A 13021-nucleotide genomic window follows, 5' to 3' on the forward strand; every position below is an offset into this window, starting at 1 on the left:
CCCTTCCTCCTCTCCTCCCCCTCTTCTTCCTTCTTCTGCTTTTTAAACTTTCATTTATTGATTTTTTTCTTTAGGGAGAGAAAGGGGGGAGAAGAGCGGGGGGAGGGAGGGGGAGGGAGACACATTGATTTGTTGTTCTGCTTATTTATGCATTCATTGGTTGATTCTTGTATGTGCCCTGGCCAGGGATTGAACCTGCAACCTTGGCATATAGGGGGTGACACTCTAACCAATGGAGGTATCCTGCCAGGGCCCTTCTTCTGCTTCTTGTCTTAAGGATATTTTATTATTTAAGAATCATATTCATATGCCAATTAAGAGACCATTAATATGATAACAGTTATCTTGACATTAGGGTATGTGACATATGCATGTTTATTGCTCGGCATAGTGCTTTCTACATTGGGAGTTGCATTAAATATTTGGGAATGAAAGAGTACAGATTTGACTTCTGTGAATTTCTTTTAAGCACATTTAGAAGTTTTGGTTTTTATTTTTAGTTTGTTCATATGATTTGAATAAGCACTTAATGAGTAATAATCCTGATTCTTCTAATCTAAGGAGGTGCCTTTAGTGGAAAGGCCAGTTCTGCCGCTATATATCTGCTTCTCTCTCATTGGTTCCTTGACTGGCTATAATATGCCTTTGAATTTTCCCTTCTACCAACCTAACTTTCTGCTTCCTTTTTATTTATCTTATTTATCTTATTTATTTATTTATTTATCTTATTTATTTATTTATTTATTTTTAAAATTCTCACCCGAGTATATGTTTTTATTGATTTTAGAGAGAGGTGGGGGGAGAAGGGGGAGGGGGCAGATGAGGTAAGAGAGAAACATCAGTTGGATGCCTCCTGCATGCCCCCTACCCGGGATTGAGCCCATAGCCTGGGCGTGTGCCCTGACTGGGAATCAGTTGGCAACCTTTTGGTGCACAAAATGATGCTCAGCCAATGGAGCCACTCTGGCCAGGACCAAAACTTCTTATCTTTTAACTGATAGTATTTAAATTTATCAATTCGTATCAAAAAATAAATAAATAAAATTATATAATGTTATATAATTATGAGAAATTTACTTATCAAATTATAAGAAATTTACTTATCAGATTATATTTTAGAGTGATAAGAATATTCATTTTTATTTTCAGATTATACACAGATTGTATTGGAGAGAGCTAAAAAGATGAGCTGGATGACTGAGGAAGCCAGCCTGGGATTTAAATTTTATAGAGATAATGCAGAGTTCATGGTGTTAAGAGTTTGGCAGAAATCCCCAGGAGTTAAGAAATTTCAAACAAAAGCTGACAAGAGACAGTTGGCTGGAAAATGAACAAGTCTTGTAGAATTGAAGTGTATTAGGATCATCAGCAATGCAATGAATTTTCATTGCTAAATCACTAAAGTTAGAAATTAAAACTTTTTTTGTTTTTTTAGTCCATATTTAAGCTTTTAAAAAATCACATTATATTTGAACCAGCTATTGCAGTTTTGTTTTTCTAAATTGGAGTAGGAAGAAGGTATAGAAATGATATATTGGAATTAGAAGAAGGAATATTGGCAAAAGGCTGGAAATACTCAAGTGGTAGGGAAGTTACGTTTACTCTGAAAAAAATATTAATATGAAGCTGCACCCTACTTGGGAAGTAGGTTCCAAAGTTAGTACCTAAAGTGAAAAATGGAATAGTAAAAATTACCTTTACAAATTTCATGTTAGAGATTAGTTAATTCAGTACAGCACGTTTTTCCTCTAGTGTTAGAGCAAAGCAACAGTTCTTTGATTGAGCCCCAGATATACTTGGCTGGCATTTTCGCACCATGCTGTTTAGGGAAAAATAATGCATGGGAGCCAGTGTTCTAGCCAGACAGTTTATACTGCACCTTATAATACCTACGTTTCTGGGGCCATTTATTCCTGGGGCAACTGGTGTCACCTTGAAGATTGGGTCTAAAATGGGCTCTCAAGGTCATCTACTCTAGTGCCTTTACAATGTTCATACCTGGCTCATAAATTCTGAAGATGTGTGGGGATTCTAGGGATTGTTTTGGGGGCTACCTGAGACTTGGGATATATGCAGGGATCCTGGATTGAAAGGCCTCCGAGGTAATAGAGGAGTTTTTCCAAAGTGAAATTGATGTGACCTGGATTTCCTTTTATAGTCTGAGACACTATATTTTGCAGTAGAAAGAGCACTGAATGAGAGATCGAAAACTTGGTTCTGTGCCACTACTTATTTTCTCTGTGTTCTTAGGTCAGTGCTTCTTAGCTTTTTATGTTTGTGGCACATTCTCTAATTGAGTTTTGGTGACATAATTGAAGGGAATAAAAATCTCAAAACAGCACTAAACAAACCAGTAACAATTCAGTAGTGTTACAATTAGAATGTCACTGAGTCTTGGAGTCTATAAAAGCATCCTTGGTTGGTATATTGGTCAGTCTTTCATCACTGTTCTGCTGTTAGAGCTGTTGACTGCGTGACTTTGCTTGCTCGTATAATTACAATGCAACAGTATTTGCGGTTCTATTAAATCACTTTTTCTTTGGCACTAGCCATGTGGTTTGTTACTCCTCTTGCCTCTTGTTCATAGCAAATCTGTACTCTCAATTTGTGTTCTCGCCTGGTAAGAGGGGAGTTAACGAACTGTTGTACCTACCTTAGGACTGTTGTGAGGATCAGTGAGGTATAAAGGATGAAAAAGTTGTATAATACTTTTTATAAAGTTATGAAAAGTTTAAGAACTGTAAGGGATTTTTGTTTGCTTGTCTCTTTGCCTTATTAGATAGTAAGATTATTGTAACTATAGTTTGGAGTGGGTTTTTTTCTTTCTTTACTTTGTTCCTAACACATGGCTCAATCTTTGGCATATAAAAAAATAGTAAATACATACTGATTAAATTGAAAAATTAAATTATTTTTGTTCTTAATATTGGATTGGTTTGCCACATAGCCAACCTATTCTGTGCAAAGTGGCATCAGTTATACAGAGACTCAGCTCTGAACTGGTAGATCTCATCCTGTGTATAGAGGAATAAGATGAGTGTTTGGTGCTTCTGGTGGGTTTAAGTGGGGAGTAGGGACAAAAACAGTCAGATTTAGATGGCTCCTTCTGAGAAGCATTCTTCCTTAACGTAGTCAGCTGGATTATTGCATGGCTGCTGTGTGCATGTAGCGTGCAGCATTTTGTTTAGTCTGGTTCGAGATGTTCTGAGTGGTTTTTATTATTATAGTATGTCAATTTGAGGCTCTTCCATAGCCTTATAGATTTCTTTTTCTTTAATTGGGATGGGGAGGGAGAGAGAGAACAGCATTTGCTTGGCATTCTTGCTTTTTAGAGCTGTGGGTTATTGATTCAGGGGCCTAGAATAGTAATGCTTGAAAGTAAAGGTTCCCTTGGGAGCACCAGTGTTAAAGGGCAAAGGGAAAATGATTAGAATTTAAATCTCCAGACTCCACTGAATTTGTGGCTTCATTAAAAAAAAGGGGGGAGGAGGAGGAAATGATCTGGGCTGCTGCTGTAGGCTTTGTTTAACACTTGCATCCACCAACTGATAAGTCCGAATTACAGCCTTTACCACTTGAACTACATGGCCAAGTGTGAATAGCCAACCAGTGGACAGACTGCTTTTACTGCCAGGCATCATTTTGGGCCAGTTCAGTTAGGGCCAATCAATTCTGGAAGAGTATCTCTTATTTTCTAAGGGAGAATGTAACCTTTGGCTTTGGCTTTCTTTGAACTAGTGAAACCTCTTTTGCCTGTTTGTGGAACATGTAATCACCAAATTACACACATACTTTGTTCTTTGATGTGTCAGTCTTTAGAAATTCTTCTCTGAGGTCAAGTTTTCCTTTTAGACTATTTGATACCTAGTATTGCTACTTAACATTCATTTATATCATTCATACTTATCATTTATTGTTACATTATTATTTTATGAAGTGAAATGTAGTCTAGTTAATCTTTCAATTTCAGTTAATCAAAAAATTTGTTTTCTTATGGAATGTATGATTTCCTTATAAAGAGGCCCTATGTATAGTGGTTAAAAGCATGGGCTCTAGAGCTAGAATGCCTGGGATGGAACCCTTCCTTTGCAATTTACTAGTTGGTAGTCGATCCTACCTATTATTTAATCTCTGTACTTCAGTTTCCTCATCTATAAAATGGTGATATTAATAATGCCCATCTCCTAGGATTGGTAAAATTTAAATTAGGTAATAAATGTAAAGCACTTATTACAGTGCATGGTACTTAAATACTTAATAAGTGTTACCATTATTAATTTGTTGTTTCTCCAATGAATTTGCCTCCCTAATGATTCTACTTCAATAAATATTTAATGTAGCATGCATTTGCCAAGTATATCTTAATGGGTGGAAAGGCTGCCAAAATTGTTTGAGTTGTAGGGGAATGTCATCATGGTGTTACAAATATGAAACAATTTATAAAAGGAAAATACAGAGTTAACTAACAAGTATAGTTAATTATAGTAGTATAATTAACATATATTTCAGAAACCTGCAAAAAGTTCCTATCAATTATCTTTTACCAGTGCTTCAATTTACTTCAAAATCTGCTTTAATGCCCGGCCGGGCGTGGCTCAGCGGTTGAGCGTCGACCTGGGATCCAGGCGATTGGGGTTCGATTCCCTGTCAGGGCACATGCCCGGGTTGCGGGCTAGCCGATTAATGACTCTCTCATCATTGATGTTTCTCTCTCTCTCTCTCTCTCCCTCTTCTTTCCTCTCTCTGAAATCAATAAAGATATATTAAAAAAAAAAATCTGCTTTAAGATCTATCTTTCGCTCTTTTTTATTATTTTTATTTTTATTTTTTATTTTAGGACACAAAGTTTTCTTTATTTTTTTGGGGGAAGGAATACCACACTTCTACCCAATTAAGAGAAACATTTTTATCAGTATGGAGGTCTTTTTTTTTTTTTTTTTTTTTAAACACTTATCATACCATGAATTCATAGGGAATGGGTTCCAGCAGCTCCTTTTCATTGGTTCTCACAAAGTGTGCTTCCCTGGGTGGAGCGGGCTGATGCTTCAGTTGAACCCAGGTACCTTTCTCTTTGGCTTCCTTCTTTTTCTGATCATTTCCCTTCACACATTTCAGGAAGCTATCTCAGCTTTTAGAGTGCTTAATATGCTCAATATGTACATTAATTCTCTTGGCAAGAATCTTGCCCTTAACTCGTTTGTTCACAACAATGCCCACTGCAGGCTGGGTGACATTGTAGACTCTTCCAGTTTTGGCATGGTAACATTTGTGGGACATTCCTTTTTGAACAGTGCCCATTCCCTTGAACAGTATCACCTTTCTTGCAGATGTGCATGTATGTGGCCAAAGGAACAACTCCATGTTTGCTAAAAGGTCTAGAGAACATATAGTGGGTGCTTCTGCTCTTTCCCTTTGTGTTGGTCATTTTGGGGAATTACTGGAAGATGACTGTTCCCTCCGAAAGGGTCTTTTTTTTTTTTTTTTAAAAATCTGTGAGAAGAGGCATCATGGTGCTTAAGAATCAGCAGACCTGGAATTGTAGCATTGTGACTTTAGACCAGTTACTTCCTCACTATGAAATTTAATTTCCTTATGTGAAAATGAGATAGTTGGAATATCTGACCTTTAAAGTACCTTCAGGTTGATATTTTAGAATTCTAGGATTTAAGGCCTAAAATTGTAATTTCAAGGTGCTTTATTATTTGTCTGTATTAGCCATAGTTGTGAATATTTTTCAGATTCTAAGATATATGAAATTTATCAGTGCCTTTCCTTATTTTGCTTGCTTTGATGCAAGAGAAGCCACTGTTCATATCCAAATGGTGATTAGGTCGTCGGTGCATGGTTTTTTAAAATGTTGCTTTTGTTTGGATATATATTTTGTAATGTAAATCTTTTGGTTGATCAGCATATGTCAGGGATAAAATAGCCCTACAAGGACATAAGGGTTGTTTACACAGGATTTATATAAATATACAATAACAATGAATATTGGAATTGTTGCTGTTTTATAAAGGAAAATGTTTTCTGGCACCACGTCTGCCTCCCTCAAGAAGAAAGAAAGAAAGAAAGAGGAAGAGAGTGAGAAAGGAAGTAAAATTGATTTGCTCTTTAAGAAAAAAACATTATGAGCTCCGTCCTGGTAATTCAGTTGGTTTAGAGCATTGTCCCAATATGCCAAGGTTGTGGGTTTGGTCCCCGGTCAGGGCACATATAAGGAGCAACCAATGAATGCATAAATAACTGGAACAACAAATCAATGACTCTCGACCTCTCTCAAAATCAGTCAATAAAAACTAAAACAAATTATGTATGCCAGATTTTTGTGTATATTAAAAACAAGTCATGTTACTCTTACCATGAAAATATGCACATTACATTGCACATCTCTAAATTGGGTTTAGGAGCTTTGTCAGGCCTGATTGGGGATATAGTACATTGTACTTCTGATCTCCAAGATTTTAAATTGAAACTTAGGTCCCTGCCTGGGGACTTGAAATTAAAGATAAAAGTGTGGAGGCTTTCACTTAAAGTGGTATGTTGGTTATTGATCTTGTTTACAATAAGTAGATCATTTCGATGGTTCAGTAGGAGTCACAGTTACTGTTACAACACCAATGTGTACAGACTATTTTAAGGAGGAGAGAGACAAAATGTCGGAACCAGGAACAATATAATATCCTGAAGCCTGCACTATTGAAATGCTGTGTTCTATATACTATAGGTTTCATGAAAACAAAGCAAGAGATCACTCTCATTATGGAGATTGGGCAGTAGCCCAAGCAGCTGTGAAAATGAATAGGAAACTGTCCCTGTTTGTCTCAGTTTTTCCATTCATTTTGTCCAGAAGTTTAGCATCACCAAGCAGAGACGCCACATTGCTTATTGGGGTTTGAGAGTCATTCTGATATTGTTGCAAATTTGATTTTTTAAATAACAGTAAGTTGTATCTTGTATTAGCAGAAGCTGTTTAATTTAAAAAGTGATTTTGGTGTGATACATAGAAACCTTAGCAGGAAGACTGACTCCTCATTTTGGGCTGAGGGTTTTTAGGAATCCTAGAATTTGGATTTGAGATTTAATATCATGGGAACAATGGCAAAATAAAATGTTAATCATTTATTGTTTTAAAAATTAAATGCAATAGCCATTAAGTGTTCCATTCAAGGCACTGTGTTAGTGACTGTGGATCATCAGACATTTTACTGTAGCATGATATATGTCTGTTCTACAAAGTTGTACATTGGAAATAATAGGGTTTATGGGAAAAATAGGCTAAGTGTAGACTACTCAAAATCTATGCAGCTTTTAACCATGGAACCACAAAAACTCCCAATAGCTTGGACAGCCTAGGCAGGCAGCTCAACATGGGTGGAAATTGCCATAGATATTAAAAATGCACACAAAAAAGTGTTTTAAAATGCTGACTTGCAGAAACGTGAGATAATGCATTTGAAAGTGGAACCCTGAGCCAGTGGGGTTGCCATTAAGGTGGGCTCAGAAGGAAGTAAGACTTGCCCTGAGATGAGAACCAGAAATTACACCTCTCTTAACCTTCTGTGTAAGCATTCACTTTTCATATTTCTTAAATAGAGCAAAGAGCCTTGTCTGTGTAGCAGCCTAGCAGAAGCCATTTTACTTTTCCTTTGGAAGGTTACAATTCTATTCTATTCTAGCTCCTCTTTACTAAGAAAAACATCACCTATGAACTGTGGAACCAAGTTCCATGTTCTATTGACATGAACTAAATGGTGCTGTAGAAATGTTTTGTAGTGAATGGACTGTAAAAGTGCAGATATGAGCTCCACCTACATGGAATTGATAATCTAGTTGAGAATATGAGAAATAAAGTTAAATGATGAAAGATTTGAAAATGACTCAAGGAAATACTGTAAGAAATAACAAAATGCAATATATGAATATCAAATGGTTAATGTAAATGCAATTGCTCTAGGAATTTAGAGATGGGGAAAGAGCTCTTTAGAAGGGGGTGGTCAGGGACAGTTTAGGACAAGGTGGATCATTGATTTTAGCATTTTGGTTTTTTTTAACCCTTCTGGATGGAGCTAAATCAAAACATTCAACTTGATGCTCTTGAGGAGTTATGCAAGTCTTAAAATTTTATAGCTGTTAGATATTTAGTGTTCTCTCTCCCTCATATTTCCTCCCTTCCTTTCACTCCAAGGCATTTTTTTTTAAAAACTCTCAGTTTTAGTATGGAGTTATAGTATAGAAAAAATAACTTATATCTGACTCAGTACCCATTCAAAGATACATATTTTAGAGCTCACTCTTTAGCTTTCTCTTCTGGTATTGAGTAACTTGTGATTGTATAGTTAGTAAGTTCAGTTTAACAGTTTTTCTGAATAAAACTGTTGCATAGCGCTGTGCTAATTCCTGAATAAGATGTGGCTCTGGCTCGGCCGGGCGTGGCTCAGCGGTTAAGCGTCGACCTAGGATCCAAGCGATCAGGGTTCGATTCCCGGTCAGGGCACATGCCCGGGTTGCGGGCTGTAGCCGATCAATGACTCTCTCATGATTGACGTTTCTATCTCTCTCTCTCCCTCTCCTTTCCTCTCTCTGAAATCAATAAAGATATATTAAAAAAAAAAAAAGATGTGGCTCTGTCCTCCAGGAGAGATTAGGAAAACAGGTATAAACAAAGTAACATGAAAGTGTAGGAGAAAGGAAGAGAAATGTGAACTGGTAAAACTGTGGATATCTTCTTGTAAAAAATGGGATTTGACCTGGGCTTAGAAGGATTGCAAGATTTTGTCAGACATACTGGAGAAGAAAAGTATTTTTGGCAGATGTGGAGCAAAGAATAGACATAGGAAAATGCTGAATGTGATCAGAAATAGTGAATAGAGTTGTGATGTGGGTGGAGTATAGTTTGCATGGGGGCTAGTGGTGTGTTTAGTAAAAGATAAAGTCGGAAAAATAGGTTGGAGCCAAATTGTGGAAGTCTTTGATAGTAGACTGAAGAATTTGATTTGCTGTATATGTAGTCAGAAGCCTGTTAAAGTTTTGAGCCAGGGAATACATGGTCAGTGTTTGGAAAAGGGAAAACCCCCCACATAACAGTTGAATGCCTGCTTATGTACAGTGCTACTAACATTATATGCTTTCTATTCTTATTTTATTTTAATTTAATTTTAATTTTATTTTCTCCCCATAATAGTCCTTAAAAGTTGTTATTATGTGTATGGAGGGAGTATGTGGGAACTCACTGTACCTTCTGCTCAATCTTGCTATGAACCTAAAACTATTTTAAAAAATAAAGTCTATCCTTAGTCGGTTTGGCTTAGTGGTTAGAGCGTTGACCCATGGACTGAAGGGTCCTGGGTTTGATTCTGGCCAAGGGCACATACCTTGGTTGCAGACTCGACTTCCGGCCCCAGTCTGGGAGCATGTGGGAGGCAACCAGTTCATGTGTCTCCCTCACATTGATGTTCCTCCCTCCCTCCCTCCCTCTCTGAAAAGCAATGGAAAAATTTTCCTCCGATGAGGATTAAAAAAATAAATAAATGAAGTCTATAAAATTTTTAAAGTAGATTTTACCTTCATTTACAAGTGAGCAAACTGAAACCCTGAAAATTTCAAATAACCTATCCTCAAGTGAGAATAATAATAAAAAAAGAAAATGGGAGACGAAATAGTGACAGAAAGAACAGATAGAGCCCCACATTTTGAAGTTCTGTTATTAGGTGAATTAACATTTTTTTAATCCTCACCTGAGGATATGTTTATTGATTTTCAAGAGAGGAAAGGGGGAGATTTAGAGAGAGAGAAAGAGAGAGATTGGTTGCCTCTCTTACATGTCCTGACCAGGGATTGAACCCGCAACCTAGGTATGTGCTTTGACCAGAAATCAAACCCACAACCTTTTGGTGTATATAAGACGATGCTCCAACCAACTGAGCCACCCGGCCAGGGCAGTGCATTAACATTTTTGATGATACTGCCTTTCTGATGAATTTGCCTTTTTGTAATTATGAAATATCCCTCTTTACCTCTGGTTTTATTCTTTGTTTTAAAGCTTACTTTAATATAACCATTTGCTATAGCCAGTTGGATACCGATTTGATCTAGTTTAGCTCTCATTTTCATTTGATAATAAAGATTTTTAACTTGAAGATATTTGCACTGTGATATGGGTTTGTTTAATGTCGTGCATTCTAGCTTACCTCTTCATTTGCTCATTTATTTGTGTTGGATAGCTGATGAATTTAGGAGCACTTACCAAAGGTCAGGTCCATAGATAATCCTGTCAGAGAATCAAATCTACTGTTATGTATACTTTGAAGACAGCACAAGGTGAATATCATATTTGCTGTGCCTCATTTATATCAGAAACAGCTTTGGGGTTGCTAGAAATACGCAACTAATGATTTGGAGAAAGCAGCTCAAACCTCTTGCCCACTCTAATAGAGAGTAATAAAATGCCTTTGTATAGTTTTCATAATTGCTAATATGCTGCTGTAGATTAGTATATTCATATTTGTGTCTTGAGGGAAAATGCAGAGAATTTACTTGAATTTGACATTTGGTTGGTTTGGATGATGGTTTGCTTTATTTCTTTTGATGCTTGGATCATACTAGCAGTCATGTTCCTTCATGACTACTGCACTCATCCCTTAATAAGGTTCGTGTTGCTAGTTAAAATAGAATAATTAAGTGCTTATCTTTTAGCTGTAAATCTGAATGTTGGGCTGGCTATCTACTGGTGTCCATTTTAGCCTCTAGTTAAATAATGAAGAATAGATACTTTCTCTTTCTCTGCCACTATATGTCACATATATCTTATAGTAGCAGGGAGGTTGAAGGGATACTTAGTTTTTAATATAATATATTGAGGTATCAGAGAAATATATATTTTGAAATATAAATAGAATATAATTTTTCGACATGGACAATGGTGGGGAGAGGGACTGGGGAGGGGGAAGGAACGGGGTCATTGGGGAGAAAAAGGGACATCTATAATATTTTAAACAATAATAAAATTAAAAAAAATATATAATTTTTAAGAAAAAAGTCTTTAACTCTTGCATTTTTCTTTGGCAGAAGAATAATATTAACATCTGGTTACCAAACTGTGGTACCCTTAAGAGAATTGGAGGTGGCCCAATTTCCAGTAAAATATTGGATTAAGTGACTTCACTTGAGTTTTTATTATTTTTAAGTACATTTTAAAACTTCTGTTTCCCCTGTAATTTGCAGTTTGCATTTATTTGCAAGCAGTGATTTTAGTTTACATGATGAATCACTCTCTATACCAACATTTGCAGGATACCACAAAAAAATATTGTCAGAATGAAAATGCCAGGTTACCAAAATGCAGCAGACAGGAAGGCACCATCTACTAATAAGGCAGCTCCATCTTTGAATCCTTGTTTTGGAAGGGAGAGAACTGGTACCAGTGGTCACTGATCTTGTACCATCTTTACATATTTTATCTCTTTTAGGAGTGCAATAAGCCTATTCAAGATAGGCTCATTCATTCTGCACAACAACCTGCTGAATCAAGAAGGGCAGATACTAATTTCTATTGCACTGGTTTGGAATCTTAGAGGTTTGCGAGTTGCCTAGGACCACATAGCCAGTCAGTAGTGGAGCTGGTACCAGACCCCAAATTTCTCATCCCTAATCTATTCCACTGGGCCTCCTGATGCTTTTTTGGGTGAATATGATGGTAGAGTTGTAAGAAATTTTAGTGGTTCATTTTTCTAGTTAGTTCAGCCTTCTCACCTAACATTCTCTCTTTCAACAATTGCACATCTAGTGCGTGTATGTTTCTAATCCCAAGTTGAATATTGCCCCACTCTGTAGGACAGGTAAGGCAGACATGGAATAAATGCTAGCAGAAACATTTAACAGGTGTTGATTTCCAAGGGCACAGAGAGGTTGTGAGTCATGTAAACTTTCCCAGTGACATACAGAGAAAGCCAGGACTGATGCACTCATTTGTAAAAATGGGGATAATAGTACATTCCTCTTAGGCTTGTTGTGAGGATTAAATGGATTATCAGATAATCCATGTGTAAAGTATTTAGAACAGTACCTGACACAGAGTAGCTGATCAATAAATATTAATTTCAGTTTCATGCTTTTTCTATTCCATAAAACTGCCTCTCCAGATTAAAGTGGGTAAGAAGGTTGAGCATTAAATACATGGATTTCATGGACAGGAAAAGTAGACGAGAAACATGTTTTTTTTTTATTATGGAAATTTAAGCAATAAGTTATTACTTTTTAGCAGAAGGGATTGATTATAAGTGATTGGATGTCATACAACACATTCCTTATTCTTAGCTCCTTCTATAGTTCTTGTGTATCTAGATCTTCACATATGTTGGGTTAGTTTTGGGTTTTGTTTTACTGTCTGTCACATGTGTCACAACTTTGGGAAGGAGGCTTTTTAAAAAAATTGATTTTAGAGAGAGAAAGAGAGAGAGAGAGAAACATTGATGTAAGAGAGAAACATTGATCAGCTTCCTCTTCCATGTACCCCAACTGGGGATTGAACCTGAAGCCTGGTATGTGCCCTGACCAGGAATCGAACGCACCACTTTTGGTGTATGGGGCAATGCTCCAACCAACTTAGCCACACTGGCCAGATCCAGAAAGAAGCATTTTGTATTTTTATGTGTAGATCATGATTTTTATGCTGTTCCAGCAGTGTTTAATGACATTATTCTCCCGCATACTTTGTCTAAAATAAACAGAACAAAATTGTTTTTCTTTCCTCTAAGTTATATCTGAAATGTGTTCACTTTGTACTTAATTCACTTATATTAACAGTGGCATTTTTAACTTTTGTTTGAAAGTGGTATGCTAACCATGCTTTTTTTTTTTAAAAAAAAGTCTTATTTTGAAATAATTTTAATCTTACAGAAAAGTTGTAAAAACAAAATAGAGTTCCTGTATACCATTCACATAGCTTTCTTTAATGTTAACATTTTGAATAAGCATAGTATAATTTCAAAACTAGTAAATTAACACAGGTACAATACTATTAACT

At 36.4% G+C, this 13021-nt stretch overlaps 1 protein-coding gene and 1 pseudogene across 5 annotated transcripts in view; one reads left to right on the forward strand and one right to left on the reverse strand.

Annotated features, from left to right (window-relative positions):
- Positions 1-13021, forward strand: part of TTC28 (tetratricopeptide repeat domain 28) — a 463353-nt gene that overhangs the window by 151864 nt on the left and 298468 nt on the right. The gene's annotated exons all lie outside the window — the stretch shown is intronic.
- LOC107526216 (large ribosomal subunit protein eL21 pseudogene) lies at positions 4954-5425 on the reverse strand (annotated as a pseudogene).

The sequence above is a fragment of the Miniopterus natalensis genome, chromosome 20 (assembly GCF_054644295.1).
Source record: "Miniopterus natalensis isolate mMinNat1 chromosome 20, mMinNat1.hap1, whole genome shotgun sequence".
Taxonomy (NCBI): Eukaryota; Metazoa; Chordata; class Mammalia; order Chiroptera; family Miniopteridae; genus Miniopterus; species Miniopterus natalensis.